General features: G+C 34.8%; 1 long non-coding RNA gene across 3 annotated transcripts; it reads left to right on the top strand.

The window, feature by feature from the left end:
• The first annotated feature begins 5,182 nt into the window (after positions 1-5,182).
• On the top strand, positions 5,183-14,352 carry LOC107961662 (uncharacterized). Of its 3 annotated transcripts, none has more exons than XR_005928693.1 (4): positions 5,183-5,474; positions 11,999-12,085; positions 12,298-12,836; positions 13,448-14,352. It is a non-coding gene; the product is annotated as an uncharacterized lncRNA (long non-coding RNA). The 3 variants fall into 3 exon arrangements; XR_005928694.1 differs by lacking the exon at positions 5,183-5,474 and having other exon boundaries at positions 11,908-12,085; positions 12,298-12,700; positions 12,771-12,836; XR_005928692.1 differs by lacking the exon at positions 5,183-5,474 and having other exon boundaries at positions 11,908-12,085.
• The last annotated feature ends 796 nt before the right edge of the window (positions 14,353-15,148 follow it).

Here is a 15,148-nt window from a genome sequence, read left to right as displayed (position 1 = left end):
GCACCTTATGAAGCTTTGTATGGACATAAATGTCGTACACCTTTGTATTAGACAGAGCTTAAGGAAAATCAGATTTACGGGGTTGATCTAGTTAAGGAAACAGAAGAAAAAGTAAAAATCATCAGAGATTGCTTGAAAGCAGCTTCAGACAGACAAAAGTCGTATGCGGATTTGAAGAGAAAAGAGATTGAGTATCAAGTTGGTGACAAAGTGTTTTTGAAAGTATCCCCGTGGAAGAAAGTTCTCAGATTTGGCAAGAAAGGCAAACTAAGTCCACGTTTTATTGGACCGTTTGAAGTGATTGAGAGAGTCGGACCATTAGCATATCGGTTAGCTTTTCTGATTGAGTTAGAGAAGATTCATAATGTATTTCATGTGTCTATGCTACGTCGTTATCATTCAGATTTGTCACATGTAATTTCTCAGACAGAGGTTGAGATTCAGCCAGACATGACTTACGGTGAAGAACCGGTAAAGATTCTAGCTCGAGAGGTAAAGCAATTAAGGAACAAAAGTATTGCACTTGTGAAAGTACTATGGAATAGACATGGGGTAGACGAGGCTACATGGGAGCCCGAAGAGGCTATGCGAAATCAGTACCCAAATCTCTTCACAGGTAAGATTTTCGGGGACGAAAATCCCTAAAGGGGGGGAGAAATGTAACATCCCGAAATAGGGCCTAAACGGAACAGTGGTTACGAAACTACAAATCTGAAGTAGAAAATTTATTTTATTATTATTTTGAGGTTCATGATATGATTCCATGATTGTGTGAAAATTTCGTGATGAAATTCTATGCATAAAGTGCTTAAGTTGAGATTAGGGACTAAATCGAATAATTTGCAAAACTTGCATTCTAGAAGTTTTTAGTATGAAATTGCTTTGGAATATTAATGAGGAGGTCTTAAATAGCAATTTGACCAATTTCTAAGTCTATGGACAAAAATTGGACATCGATGGAATTTTTGGAAAGTTTAGTAGTAAGGGCATTTTGGTCATTTAGTTATTAAAATGAATTAAAAACAAAATTAAAAGCCAATTTTTGTCCATCTTCTTCATTAGGACGAAATTTCAAGGGTTCTCCATAGATAGGGTTTGTTTCAAACTTTCAAGCTCCATAGTAAGTGATTCCAAGCCCCGTTTTTAATGATCTTTACGTTTTTGGAGTCCCGATAACTTGATTAAGCTTATTCTAGCAATAATTCAACCTAGGGTTCATATTTGGAAAAATACCCATAGGTGAAATTTGTTTATTTTGGTGTTTTATGATATAATATTAGGTTTTAAATTATGTTAGACAACTTGTGCTACTCAATTTTAAGTGAAAACGAGTAAAAGGGCTTAATCAGTAAAAATACCTAATAGTCATAAGTACATGTTAGAGTGTGAATTTGATGTTGTCATAGAAGGGAAAAATGATCAGCATGTCATAAAACATAAGAAAATAGGATGAAGTTTAATTTACGAGGCTTGGGGTAAAAGTGCAAATATGTGAAAGTTTAGGGGCAAAAAAGTAATTTTCCCAAAGTTTGGGTCAAGGGCTGCTTTAATAAATATGAGTATTAAATAAGCTAAATTTTTTATTATAGATCAAGAAGAACAAAATCCGGAGTTAGACCGGGGAAAGAAAAAGATAGTGGACTAAATCGATATAGTTGATCGTATTTTGTTTCGAGGTAAGTTTGCGGTAAATAAATGCAATATTCTATTATTTTATGTTAATTTGTTAATTTCCAGCATGTGTATATTTATTTTATGAAATTATTCAAAGAAGACTCAAGCATGAATTGACGGAGAAGAAATTTCAGAAAGTCCCAGTTGAACCTTAGGAATGTGTAGGATACAAATGTCATGACATTAGGGTTCAAGGATACCATGTAAGACCATGCCAAGGCATGGCAGTTGGTAAGGTCTCTAAGGCAAGGAAATCATGTAAGACCATGTCAAGACATGGCATTGATAAGTTACTATAAGGCAAAGGTCCCATGTAAGACCATGCCAAGGCATGGCATTGGTGAGTTCATAAGGCAAGGATACCATGTAAGACCATGTCAAGACATGGCAATGGTAAGTTTCAAAAGGATACCACGTAAGACCATGACAAGTCATGGCAATGATAAGGTACCCGCGTATCCTTAGTATTCCAAGTGGTTCAACGGGAAAATTTAAAGAGAATATCAAGGTAAGGTAAGGTAAGATGAGTTATACTAAAAAGGTAAGACAAGTTCATGCTAGAAGAGTAAAGGTAAGTACATAATGTTCATGTATGCTTGATAAGGAAAATGGTAAGTAAAATGTATTAATAAATTTGATTAAGTAAGTAAGTATTTAAGTAAGTGAGTAAGTGAAGAAGTTTAAAATATGTCTATGACAATTAATGAAGTTGCATTATGTAGTATCATGCCAAGTAGTAAGATAGTTCTTATGAATGTTGTTATTTATTTGCATGCAAACTTACTAAGCTTAATGCTTACCCCTTTATTTTCCTTCTTTTTATAGTTTTGTCAAGCCAACTCGGGGATCGTAAAGTACGTCAGAGGTCCGGGCACACTATCACGAGGATTATTTTGGTATAGCTAGACGTTTCATTTTGAGTATGGCATGCATAGCATCGTAGCCATTTTGTGTGTATGATCTTATGATATGGCTAATGATTGGTATGTAAATGCTTGATAATGATTAGCTGTTGGAATGGCTAATCAAAGACATGTTTGGTGTTATGTATGCCTAAATGCTAGTTATTCCATGGAAATCACGAAAAATGTGAAATTAGCACAAAACAGAATCAGACAGTGGCAGTGACGTGAATTTGAAAAATCACTAAAAATAGTAGAAATGGAATTAAATGATGAATAAGTTACGAAATCAAATATTATTATGTCTATTTTCTAATGGAAGAAACAAAATAGGTAAATGAGATATATTTTATGAGATATTTAAATTTTTGTGAAACAGGGCCAGAGCGATTTCTGGATCCCCTGTTTTGACTTTAAAAATTCATCATAAATTTTAAAAACATAATTAGAAGTCATTCTTTATATTTACAGATTCCTTATTGAGTCTAGTTTTAAGAGAAACAAACTTCATAGTCATTGAAATTCTATACAGAGAGATATCTGATTCGTAATATATAGAGGTCAGAACAGTCGAACCCTGAAACAGGGGAGACTTTAACTAATAAACTGTACCAGTTGGCCTGACCAAAAATTCTAGAAAAAAATTAGTTGATACATATATGAGTCTAGTTTCAGGAAAAATTTACGGAATTGGATTTTGAGTTTCGTAACTCGAGATATGAATTTTTAAGCGACTGTGACTCAGATTGCCAACTTCTCTGGAAGTTTCAAAAATAAATTGTTTGAGCTGTTTAAGTAATGAATTAAGCCCGTTAACACCTCGTGTTCGACTCCGGCGATGGTCTCGGATACGGGGCGTTACAGAAACTTGAAGGTTTAAGCTTGGAAAGGTTCAAAATTGCTGGAAGGATTTATTTAGAATAAAAGTGAAAGTTGAAAATGGTAGAAAAATGGGGGTAACGGTTTGGCTTCGTAAGCAAGGATGAGAGTTATTAATCTTTTCTCCATATTTCTACATAATTCTTCAAAAATATCTCACCATTTAAGAAATGGTCAAATTGTTATTAAGTTCTCAAACTATAAATCTTTACACTTTGACACCTAATCATTATGTCTCAAAATATCTTATCTAATTAGTTTCCATTTTATCCTTCACCTTTCCTACAATATCAAGCATAAATCACATTTTATTTGGTAAATTTCTTCTTGGTCTTTTCTTGGCTCCAACTAATTCAATACATTCTTCTAACTTTTAATTTCCTACTTTTGTCTCAATATTTTCTCTTCTATTACAATTTAATCATTGTCTCAAATAAAATTTTCCTATCTAAGAAATATTTTTCTAATTTCTATTGACTCTAATTACTTCCTAATTTATCACTCAAAATTCCTATTTTGTGAAATTCCCTACTATTTCCTAACCTCATATAGTATTGTACTAGGCTCCGAGGCATAATGCGAATGTTATACCCCTATACTTGACCTGGCTATCGGATCTAATATAGAAATGCCACATTATTTGTTAGAGTACAAACCCCTTAGTCCCATTATTAATTAAAGTATGGTACACTGAATATTTTGATTTAAATATCATAACTTTATAAGTGTCACAATTCAAGACAAGTCTGGACAAATTTTACATTCATTCTTGTAATTAAAATAACGTACTTGTGAAACACAAGGGTCAAGTATCGGTACTAAGTATAGGGTACTGATACCATGCTCCTAGTATCGATACCCCTATTATCAATACTGATTTTGGCTTCAAAATCTAAAAAATTATGTGATAAATTCAGTTGTACTGATGCCACTGAATGGGTATCGATACCAATACCAGAGTATCGATACTCTAGTAAGGTATTGATACCAATTTGAGTTTCTGTAACTTTAGAAGATTCAGATAGAATTCATTAGTATTGATACTAAGGTTGGAGTACTGACACTTGCCACTAGGTATCGGTACATAGGTTATGGTATTGATACCAAAACCTTATTTTGTTGTTTGAGATGTAGTGGAAATTGTCAACTTCCAAACTTTATTCATTTAAATCCCTGCACATCAATTCCTTCAACATATTCAACCAATTCACCATTTGAAGCATGTAAATCAATTATGATATCAACAATTTAAACTTAATTCAAGTATTTGAAGGATTTTGATTAAACTCTCAAAATTGACTAAATTTACAAAGTTTGCATTTTAGTCCAACATACCTAATTCCATACCATATAGCCTATGTACATACAAATTAAACTAAAATTTAGTAACATGCTTACTTCTAAACTTGGCGATGTGATGAGATGAGCCGACCGCGAACTCAATCCTAGTTCGTTTGGTTTAACTTCCACCTACGCGTTGAAATTTAATTGAATACTTGAATTTTGAGTGAATACGTGGATATGAATCTTTGGTCTAAAACAAAAAATGTAGTAATTAGAGATTGTTTTTAAATAAAATTAAAATTTTAAATAAATTTGGTTTTCTTTTTAAATAATTTTTAATTATTTCAAAAAAATCCAAAAAACAAAAAAAAATTAAATTTGGCATAAGTTCAAGTCTTTGCCTCGGTAATTTTATTTAGCTACATGCCTTGCCTTCTGTAGCTTGGTGTTCTCCACGTTATCTGCTTTCTATGTTCTGACGCAAGTTTCACCGGTATTTGCAGCTGCACTCGGGTCTTAGTTCTCGTCTCGGGATGATTAATCACCTCTCTAATGGCTTTTCTTGGACACTTCTTAGATGTATTCATGAAGATGAGAAAATTCTTTCCTGGCCCTGAAGGCAGAATGCAACTCAAATCTGGCAGTTGCTCTGTCTATCATGGAAGAATGCTTTCCGTCTATGGTTGATCCGAGAACAGGTGTCGACATGATGTCCCATCTCATGTACAATTGGGGGTGAGACACCCGGTTTTTTTTTTTTTGTATTAATTCCCTATTTGTCATTATCTTCAATGTTCTGGGTCTGGCTTTTACATGTAGACACACATTTTGTCATTCTCCTTGAATATTAATTATTTTTGTTCGCTTCATGTTGATGGTATATTTTGTAGAAAAATGAGTAATTTGGGTTAGTTTCTTTTTAATGTCATCTAGTTCTTGACCTGTCTCTTGCTCGTAAATCTTTCCATTTTGTAATTTGAAGGATTCACGTGCTTCTGTTTTTAAAATGATGAGGTCAGAATTTGCACGCTTGAATTTTTCGGGATTTTACTCTCTGGTCTTGGAGAAAGAAGATGTGGGCATTGTTAACAACTGTATTATGAAGAATAACAAAGAAAAATAGAAAAATAGAATCAACACGTTTAATCTCTTATGGTATTATTTGCTTCCCTTTGAACAATACGTGAATAGAATTTATACTTGAATGACTAACTGCTGCTAACTACGTGCTACAAATATTCTAGCTTGTATAACAAAATGGTAACAGACTAACAGAGTCTATATTCTAATATTCACCCTGCTTCACCCAGCTTCTCAAGAGGTAAGACTTGAAGCAAACTACGAAACCTAGCAAAAGTAGAGACGGATAGTGGTTTTCTGGGAATGTTAGCGACTTGATCACATGCCGGAACCTCGCCGACAACGAGTGATACGGGGTTGCGCGCGGACCAAGATCGAGTTGCCAAGTCACGAGAAACTCCTACGAAAACCCTAAACAATTAGATCTGAAACGAAACAGAAAATTAAAAGATTAGATTTTTGAATTTTCAGATCTGAAATAAAATCCCCAAATCAGCAAAGAATCAAATTGAGAATAGAAATAAATGTTAGGGTTCTTGAAACCCTCAAGGAGATTGTGATTCTGCCCAATTGAACACCAAGATAGTTTTCCCCAAATTTCGACAATCTAATTTCACCCAAAAAGAGTATGAAAAAACCCTAGAAATTGGGGATTTTTGGGCTGATTCCTTAAGATAGAAACATGCTGAAAACACAATAAGAACAGAAAATAGATTAGATAATGATTCAGCATAAGTAGAAATAAAGAAAGAATTGACAGTAAGAAATTAAAAGATAAGTCCTAAGAAGCCTTGAAATCTTGAAAGATCTCACAACTCCCTTCAAACGGCTTTAATCTCCCCTCCAAAGAATATCAATGGCAAGAAGAAGGTTGAAGATGGCTCCCACAATCAAAAAGATTGTTAAAACAACTTCTAAAGAAAACTCAAGAGAAAATCCTTGAAGAACTCAAAGAGAATTTTCACTCAAATCAAATCTGAAATTTTCAATGTAATTGTAATGTAATGTAGGGTGGCTGGCCAAGCTATATAAATAGGCCTTTCAAATGTTTTCCTAATTTAATTAGAACACTAAAACTAAAACTAAAAAAAAACTCCTAATTATTTTAATATGGAAATTCGGCCAAGGGTCTTTTATTTGGGACTCTTGGACTGAATATAAAAATTTAAACTAAATAAAATAAATAAATAAATAAATAAAAATAAAACTTTACAACTTGGGCCACTTTGACAATTTGGCCTGATTTTCAACTAAGTATGGGTGGATTTCTTGATTGGGCTTGGAATCTTCTTATTGGGCCTCGCCTTCAAGAATTTGGGCTTTTGTGACTCGTATCATTCCCCCCTTCCTCAAAAAGATTCGTCCTCGAATCTGAAAAATCAAATGAACTCGACTTTCCTCTATCGAACGGGAGTAATGGCAATTGAGTCCACTGAAAAGAATAGCCATGAAATAGTAAATAGCAACACAAACAAGCTTGTAGTCCAATTATAAGCATAATAGAACAGGTATAACGCAAGTGAATGGACAGATTCAGATTACCATGCAAACAATCTAATTTACTCACCACTGCCTCGTCAAATATTTGAAACAAAGATGGACATGTTTTAAGGCATTCAGTCGTCTCACATTGTTCCCACAAACCATGAATAAATTGCGAGTAATAAATCAAATGGTAAACATAATCGTCACAAGTAGGTATTTGAAAAGATTCACATGGTTCATAGAGTTGCATAATCATACCATGCATTAATCGACGGTCTATAGATTCACTCACACATGCATTATCAAAAACAAGAATCTTTTTATCAACCATCAAAACAGATAGATCATCAATAAATAAAATAGGACAGTCAAGCACGTTTCGATCTAAGTGTTCATCAACACGATCTTTATCACTATTCGAGGAGTACAAAAGTGTTTCAAAGGTTTCAAGCATCTTACCTCGATAAGGAGAAGAATAAGGGTCGATTTTACCTTTTCATTTAAAACAAACCTTCGCTCATCGGGGGCATAGTGTAGTCGAATCTCCGTTGTTGAGTTAACCTTTGTCAAATGGAACTCAAACTTCATGTACAACCACATAAACTGTTTAAGGCACGAATATAAATTGAAAACAAATTTGGAAAATTTCGTTACCTTATTCTCCAAAACAGATTTGGACGAATTCGAGGATTTTACACAAGGTAAATCAAGAGAATAACAAATCACGCTTCTTTTCGTAATGACTTTATCAACCACAATCGAAGAGTAACAATTAATCGGATCAAAATGATGGGATCTTTTAAGAACTAAGTCACCAAAAGTTTTATCAATAATTTTCAAATCTGCACTGGACTCGGTTTCTAAAATTTCCTTACCTCGCTTACCTTCGGGATCATGTAGTGTGATTTCATCTTTGCTTAAGTTGATCGTATGAAAGCGTCTTTCATTTGAGAGGTATTGAAGTTGAAAGTTATCTTTCGATCTTTCGGGAACCTGAAAAGTAGCAACACAAGAAAAATTCATATCTTGGTTAGTGGAAACATTCCTCACTAGCCTTTCCTCGTCTTTTTCTTTTGTTTCTTTTTCTAACTCATTTTCTCTTCTTTCTTCAACTTCTTTTTCAATTTTCTTTTCTGTTTCACATTCCTTTTCACTCTCAATCTCTTTTTGCTCTTTTTCATTCTCTTTTTCTTTTTCCTCACTTGTTTTAACAGAATTTCTCAGTTTGATTTGGTCCTCATGGACTTGTTCCGGAGTGAGCGGCACTAAGGTAAGTTTCTTTCCTTGATGCTTGAAAGAATACCTATTGGTACGACCATCGTGAGTGACTTTTCGATCCAGTTGCCATGGTTCTCCTAGCAACAAATGGCAGGCTTGAATAGGCATTACGTCGCACACAACTTCGTCTTGATACTTACCGATAGAAAAGGCAATGCGCACTTGTTGAGTGACCCTAAATTGGCCTTCGTTGCTAAGCCCTTGTAGTTGATAAGGTTGTGGATGCTTGGTAGTGGTTAAGCAAAGCTTTTCCACCATCGTCGTGCTGGCTATGTTCGAGCAACTTTCACCATCAATAATAACTCTACAAAGCTTACCTTGTACATGGCAGCGAGTATGAAAGAGATGTTCTCGTTGCTGCTCGCTCCTTGGTTTTGCCAAAGATGATTGTCCACGATCATGAAAATCATCATCCATTCTAGTGACACGTCGAGGGCCGCGCCTTTGGGGTTGGTTATCCCTATCTTCCTTAATTGGATCTCGATATTGATGTTTTTGATTCACTCGTACCTCATTCAAAGTAGTATTCAATGCTTGAAGTGTAGCATTTATTTGTGTGATTGCAGCAGTATGTCCATCTAACTGTTGTTGGACTTTCATAAGTGCATCATTATTATCACCTTTAGACATCTTCAAAACCTGTAAAAAATAAATACTCAACACTCAAAAATAAAAGTTAGCAAACCTCACCATTAATCACTCAAAAAGAAAATTCAAATTCTCAATGAGGTCGAATTCAATCTTGTGAGTTCTTTATCAGAGTTTATATCAACCAATTAGAGAGTGTGAACCAAACTACCAAAGAATCCTAATTTGCACTAGGATGCCAAAAACTGACGAGACACCAATTGATTCGTGTTGCACCGAGGAAGAAGTTGTGCACACGTTTAAATCCTACTAACACAAGAAACAAGAAGGTGTTAGATAACGTAAAGGAAGAATAAAGGTAAACAAATGAAAACCTACAGCTAAGAATCAATAAAAATTGCTGAAAACAGAAAACCCGAAAAACTGCGGAGTAACTTGACAACTTCGTTCGAGGTGTTCCCGATCTCCAAAAATCACGAAATTAAATCTGGAGTGTCCTTATATATTTAATTTTTGATCTGGAAAATTTGGGCACCAAATTCAACCCGCTAAATATTTTTTTAATTTTTTATTGGATTTCGTCTTTTTTCAATTTTTTGACTTTTTCGACTTATTTTTTTGCGGGAAATATTTTGTATATTCAATAACAGTGCCAAAAATATGTATGTAAAATTTCAGATCAATCAGAAAACGTTTACCCACTCAAATGAATTTTTTTCGAAAATTTTTCTGGGTAAAACTGCTGTTTGTAATTTAAAAAAATAGAGATCAGTTTAGAAATCAACCAAGAACACCCAAAACGCCCAAGCTCTGATACCAAATGATACGGGGTTGCGCGCGGACCAAGATCGAGTTGCCAAGTCACGAGAAACTCCTACGAAAACCCTAAACAATTAGATCTGAAACGAAACAGAAAATTAAAAGATTAGATTTTTGAATTTTCAGATCTGAAATAAAATCCCCAAATCAGCAAAGAATCAAATTGAGAATAGAAATAAATGTTAGGGTTCTTGAAACCCTCAAGGAGATTGTGATTCTGCCCAATTGAACACCAAGATAGTTTTCCCCAAATTTCGACAATCTAATTTCACCCAAAAAGAGTATGAAAAAACCCTAGAAATTGGGGATTTTTGGGCTGATTCCTTAAGATAGAAACATGCTGAAAACACAATAAGAACAGAAAATAGATTAGATAATGATTCAGCATAAGTAGAAATAAAGAAAGAATTGACAGTAAGAAATTAAAAGATAAGTCCTAAGAAGCCTTGAAATCTTGAAAGATCTCACAACTCCCTTCAAACGGCTTTAATCTCCCCTCCAAAGAATATCAATGGCAAGAAGAAGGTTGAAGATGGCTCCCACAATCAAAAAGATTGTTAAAACAACTTCTAAAGAAAACTCAAGAGAAAATCCTTGAAGAACTCAAAGAGAATTTTCACTCAAATCAAATCTGAAATTTTCAATGTAATTGTAATGTAATGTAGGGTGGCTGGCCAAGCTATATAAATAGGCCTTTCAAATGTTTTCCTAATTTAATTAGAACACTAAAACTAAAACTAAAAAAAAACTCCTAATTATTTTAATATGGAAATTCGGCCAAGGGTCTTTTATTTGGGACTCTTGGACTGAATATAAAAATTTAAACTAAATAAAATAAATAAATAAATAAATAAAAATAAAACTTTACAACTTGGGCCACTTTGACAATTTGGCCTGATTTTCAACTAAGTATGGGTGGATTTCTTGATTGGGCTTGGAATCTTCTTATTGGGCCTCGCCTTCAAGAATTTGGGCTTTTGTGACTCGTATCAACGAGAGAACCATCAGCGACCTTTTCGCGAACAGAAAACAGATCAAGCTCGACATGTTTACATTTGGAGTGTAAGACCGGATTAGCAACGACCGCTACTGCGCTAGAGTTGTCACAAATTTAAACATGTCGAGCTTGATCTATTTTTTGTTCGCGAAAAGGTTGCTGATGGTTCTCTCGTTGTCGGCGAGGATCCGGCATGTGATCAGGTCACTGACATTCTCACAAAACCACTATCCGTCTCTACTTTTGCTAGGTTTCGTAGTTTGCTTCAAGTCTTACCTTTTGTGAAGCTGGGTGAAGCCGGGTGAATATTAGAGGTACAGGCTGGAATATTTCTAGCAAGTAGTTAGCAGCAGTTAGTCATTCAAGTATAAATTCTATTAATGTATTGTTCAAAGGGAAGCAAATAATACTAGAAGAGATTAAGCGTGTTCATTCTATTTTTCTTTGTTATTCTTCATAATACAGTTGTTAACAGGCATGAATCAGGTAGTATAGTAGGTATATCATATTAGATCATTTTATACCACATTTTCCACTTTTTCTATCTTAATGTAATAAGATCAAGTTTTAACAATAAAACTTGTTATTTTAAGTATGATATATGATCGAGTTGAAGTTCATTCCATACGGTACCAAATAGGAAGAAACATTTTCATTACGAGAAGGGGTCATTCGAGCATATCTAAATAAATACCATGTTTACATAAGGAAGGGATTTGAGTACTTGGGCCTTGATAGGGATTATTCATCTTTGTCGTGTTCAATATAAAGAAATCAATTTGCCACATGTATAGTATTATCAACATCTAATCTATGTTGCTAATTGTCAATTTGGAAGTGATCATTCTGAGATTTGTAAATTTGATTGGAGCTCCAATTATTGGACATTGCCTTTACTTAGTCCTAGTTTATTAAGTAAATGTCTTGGACCTTCCGATTTATAATGATGTTCTAATCCATTTTGAACCTTCTGTCATTGGCATTTCGATTTACTCTCTGTTATTTGGTGAAGGATACATGGGGTAACAGTTGCAGACATGCCTCTTATTGCAACTTGCAGCAAGGAATGTGTCGATCTCTTGTAAACGTCATCGAAGAGGTATGTTCTCTTCTTCATAATTGATATGCTTTAATACACTCTTTGTAGCACTAGTTCAAATATTATATGCACAAGTTGTTTACCATAGGAATTTAACTTTGCAAAATCCTCACAGTTAATAGATATTATTGCTTACGTTTTTGCATCTGTTGTGTTTGAAACTCTTTTTTTTTTTTGTTTTATTCACCCTTGCGAATTGATGTTTCATCTAGCTGCTGATCTCATTCAAGGTGGAAAAGCTCGTGATAACTGCCATTCCGAATATTGTGGAAACATGGACCAAGCTGGTACAGGAAGCGGAAGGAAGAACACTTAATAAGATCAACTTGATGGTGTTCCCGGAACAGTATTGCTCTCGAAGCCCCTGTATCAATCCCAAAAAACAGATGGAGAAACGCCGCCTTGATCTGCAAGAAAAAAATTAAAAGAGATTAGCACATAAATGGAAATACTTTGGCTTGAAGAAAAAGAAAAATCTAAGCTTTTAAAGATTTCAGTTTTTTTTTTTTTGAAGGCTATAAAAAGGAGATGAACAGACAAAGAAAAAGAGGAAAAAGACACAAACAAGAGGAGGACGAAATACACACGGGCAGAAAGCAAAATCAGCACACACAGGTATGGTATTTTTAAATTTTAGGTTTTAGTTTGGGATTATGAGAAGGTGTATTTGGTTTTCATCTTACAGCTGATTTAGTTAATGGCGAAGAAGAATAAGGAACGCCCATATCCTTTTCAATTTCCAAAATCCAAGGTAAGTGTTTTATGTGTCTTGCTGTTGCTGCTTTTCTTTAATCTGTAGTAAACAATATTCCTGAAAGTATAAGATTTAGAATACTCCTGATATATGATAAAAGGTCTAGAAAACTTGAGCACTGGCAACCTGACTTGCTAGTTGGGAATTTAAAGATATTTTCCAAGTTTGAGATTTAGAATACTCGATAAAAAAACAGAAGATATTTCCCAAACTTCGGATAATGTTGCTCTTAACTTTTCTTTATTCTTAAGTTTGAGTATTGGACTGCTGACCCTCCAAGCACCAGAGTCCGAATGACGTAGGTTAAACATATTTCCCGCCCCTATTCTAATGCTTCCATCTTCTAGTCTTTGTGCTGCACTTCCTTCGTAGAAAAAGGAACTTACATCTTCTAGTCTCTGTACTACACTTCCTTTGTAGAAAAATGAACCCACATGAGCAGTTATTTGTTCTAACATTCCACCATCTCCATCAGTAATAAGAGTTTCATGGTAATCTAATAGATTTTATTCATTTTATATGATTTCTTTTCTTGTAAGTATATGTTTGATTTCTACTAGCAAGTGGTTTTCCCAAATCCATACTGAAATGTATCAACAATCAATCAGGGCTGCAAAAGGATGTCAATGAAAGATAAGATTAGTGCATTGCCAGATGATACCCTTTTAACCATTTTCACTCTTGACATTCAAGGAAGTGGTTGCCACCAGCATCCTTTTTCAAAGATGGCGATAGTTATGGACTTACCTCCCTAGCCTTAATTTTAGATATGATGAAGTCTTGCCTCGTAATGATGACGAAGGCAACAAAAAACAGTGTCGCTGTCCAATACTTGGAGTTCACATCGATAGATACATTCAAATGGTCAACCAAGTGCTAAGGTTTCGCAAGGGTCAACAGCTGCAAGAGTTTGGCATGCATTTTCCCCTACTAGGAAGTTCTAAAGGTGATATGGATCTTTGGTTGCCTTTGCAATTGCCACTGGGGTTTCTAAGCTTGAATTAAACTTCTCACGCTATTTATATCCTATCGGATCCCACGTCAAGAGTTAGTCCCTCCCACTCAAACTCTTCGATAAAACAAAGGGCTTGGAGCCTTACTTAGTGCAGCCGGATTGTGTTTTCTCCATTCCTACATCCTCTTTGAATGTCCAAAATCGTTTCAAGTCTCTTAGAGAGCTCCTCCTGAAATTTGTAGATGCTACGGATGATCAGTTTGACACAATTTTATCAAGCTGCACATCTCTTGAGTGCCTACATTTGCTTGAGAGCAGCCGGCTGGTGAATGTAAAGCATTCTGTTCCTCACATGAAGTTGAATTACTTGGAGATATATAATTGTTCTGATTTGGAGAATATTGTAATTTTTGCTCCAAATCTTGTTTCATTTAAGTACCGAGGGTCTAGGATATATATTTTTGTTAAGGATGCTAAATAACTGATAAATGTTGTTTGCACGTGTTTAAATTTTGGAGTGGATGAATATCCAGCTAAAAATACTTTGGGTTTACCTTATATACAAGGGAAACATTTTGTTTTTGGCCAATTTGGTGATTACCTTTCTCAGTTGGAGTATTTGATGATGGATGTTGGGTCTTTTGAGGTGAGTGGAACCATCTCCAAACGCAGTTTCATTGTCTCTTGGAAAGTTTCTCACCACTGGATTTGGTTTAATTTTACAAGGAATACGAGGATCCAACAGGGTCCCTTTACTTTGCAATTTAAAACATCTGACATTGTCATGTTTGAATGCTTCCCGTGGTCCCTTTGGGATGCTACGTTGCTATCATTTGGTTGCATCATTTGCCAAGGCATCACCATTCTTGCATCGGCTCAAGTTATATGTAAGTATTCTTAGTCGATTACGTATAACCGTGTCAGACACATACATATCTTTACTCAACACTCGCCGACATGATCTGGTTTTTGCAGTTTTCACCATATTCTACTGAAAATCCAGAATTGAGAAGAATTCCTATATCTCCGCACAAATATCTTACGGAGGTTTAGTTCTGGTTTCAGTGGCAATAAGCTGAGTATGGACTTCATCATTTCTATTTTTTACCTTGCCATTGAACTCGAAAGATTGAGATAACATCGGTTTATTTAGGTGACGTTGCCAACTCCTTGGTTAAACAAGGAAAGGCTGATGTTGTTGGGAAAAGTATTGGTTTGCTCCGTCAAAGACTGCCTGCAAAAGCTCAATTATACTTTCTTGATGATCAATTTTTTATTAAATCTGGTTCCTATGCAGATACATGTTTGAGCCGTTTTTTATTTCATATTTCATATGTAATGTTTAATTATGGCC

Source organism: Gossypium hirsutum, chromosome A06 (genome assembly GCF_007990345.1).
Source record: "Gossypium hirsutum isolate 1008001.06 chromosome A06, Gossypium_hirsutum_v2.1, whole genome shotgun sequence".
Lineage (NCBI taxonomy): Eukaryota > Viridiplantae > Streptophyta > Magnoliopsida > Malvales > Malvaceae > Gossypium > Gossypium hirsutum.
The sequence above is the reverse complement of the archived record's forward strand: the minus strand, read 5'-3'. Positions and strand labels throughout refer to the sequence as shown.